Raw genomic sequence first — 2,373 nt, forward strand, 5'->3', positions numbered from 1 at the left:
TATCTATTTGTATAATAACAGTAACAAAGCAGTTTCAAAAGATGGTTAATTCAGTAAAGACATTTCAAGATATACACCAATATTGTAAGGAAAATTATGACTTTCACTGAAAAAAAAGGTAAAAATGAGTAGTTAACGAACTTTATACGAATTCAACCTTCAATACAACTTGTATGTTTACGTTAAATCGACATCATGAAAATATATAAAGATATGAAAATGAAAATAATGTGAAATTGTCCTTTTCATGTGTTTATTTATTTTATTCTTATTATATTTGTGTTTGCTATAGGTAAATATCCGGTTCTTTTATAGAAATTGTTTGTAACGATAAGTTTCTTATTGTTGTTGCTGTGTAGACGATTTTCTAATTAAGAATGATAAAAAATAACTTAGAGGAATGAATATATGAATGACTGTAATTAATAATATTTGATCTTGGTGCATGCATAAAATTATAGATAGGGCTATATTTCAGGTTGGTAATTATAAAATCAACATAGTACAAGTCTATATATTATTATTACAATCCGGAAAATAATAAAAGATGCAAGTGTGCCAATGTTTTAAACAAGTAAATATGTCGAAAACAATCTAACGTTTACGTTTAAAACTCGTAATTCCAAATATTTACTTCCTCTTTTAAACGTCCACGGAAAATTAGGTACAATGCATTTATAAACGCACTTTTCAATATAATTCATTCCTGAAAAAAATCATACTACATAAAGCTTGAGAGTACGGTTTTGCACTTCACTGTCTAACAATATTTTCTAATTCAGTTGAGACATTAAATACACAACGTTATAATAATAGCAATGTTGAACTATGATTTTCATTTTTAAAAATATTTTATAAAAATCATGTATATGATCATAGAATAGAATCACTTACATTAAATTTTCTAAGATATAGCACACTTAAAGGTGCTTAAGGTGTGCGTTGAGCAGGTGTGTTTTTGACAACAAGTATAGACTGGAAAAAAGAATATTTTATAGTGTAATATTACCAAAGCATGTCACGAATACGTTTTGATGTATTTACCTTGTCTTGATTGTGTCTGACCGACTTCTTTTTGTTTACTGACAGTAACAGCAATTCCATTAGACGGAATTGCTTCAATGCAGACACATTAACCTCTCACTAATATCTTATTTATTAACATGGAATCAACATGGAATTAAAGTGAAAACACCAATGCTCTAAACCAAATAAAATGTTTTGACACTAGCGTTCTTATTATGATTTAACACAGAAATAAATTAGATAGAACAATTCTTGGCGATACAAATTTAAACAAGCAAAAATCAAAATTTTGCAAGCAATAAAAAAACATTATAGAAAATATAAACGAACTTCAGCGTTTGTCTGTATCATTGTAATAGTGTAATAAGAAAATCGTCTTTATACAACGAATAGTTATAAAAAGTTGTTACTTTGTTTAAACTTTGCTCTTTTAAAGTAATTTTGTTGGAATTGTTCCAAGTATTTTAAAGGTGATCCCATGATTTAGGGACAGACGGACTGACAGACGGAGAGCAAGCCTATACAACGCCCACCTCCAGTAGACATCAGCAAACGCTATACAATTTAAGAAACATAATTTCCATATTGCTATCTATTCATACTTTAGGTTTCTTGGACAAAATATCATATTCATTGAAATTATTAGAAACAGAATTAAACGATTGCCACTTTTTACCGTAGCAACCAGACTTTATGGAAAAAAAACACAATTGATGTGTATAAGCTGCGTAATGACAAAAATTCTATTAAATAATTTTTTATTTTTCACAGGGTCCGGTTTTGGCGGACAGAGTGACAGACAGGCAGAGGACAAACCTATGTGCCCACAATTAAACTGGTACTCCACATTTTAATGTTTTTTATTTATTTATGTTTCAAATTTTATTCAAGGTTATGTTATGACAAAAAAAAATTCATTGCTGTATGTATATTTTAAGTTTTCATAGGTAAAAAGAAAAGCAGAAATAAGAAGAAAAGATGTTCATAATCTCCATACTGCCATCTATTCATGTTTCAAGTTTCATAGAAAGAGATACAGTTTTTGCGGACTATCTTACGGAATGACGATATTTGTGTTTTTATCTTTATGCGGCATTTTCTCCGTAAACTAGTAAAAAATATCATATAAACTGACTGGCTTATGTGATTTCGTATTTTTTATTTAAACCAACAGTAACGCCGGATAGAGGCCCATAAACCATTGGATCTTTGCCCGGACAGACGGGCGGACGGAATGACGAATGACAAACCTCAGATCCCCTCTATTTAAACCGCTAGGGGACTAATAAGTTTACAGTGTTCCGTAAAACTTCAATTTTACCATGATTGTGTTCTAAAACAGAGTGG

This window comes from Ruditapes philippinarum, unplaced genomic scaffold (assembly GCF_026571515.1).
Source record: "Ruditapes philippinarum isolate M1 unplaced genomic scaffold, ASM2657151v2 ctg4401_1_1_1_1, whole genome shotgun sequence".
Taxonomy (NCBI): Eukaryota; Metazoa; Mollusca; class Bivalvia; order Venerida; family Veneridae; genus Ruditapes; species Ruditapes philippinarum.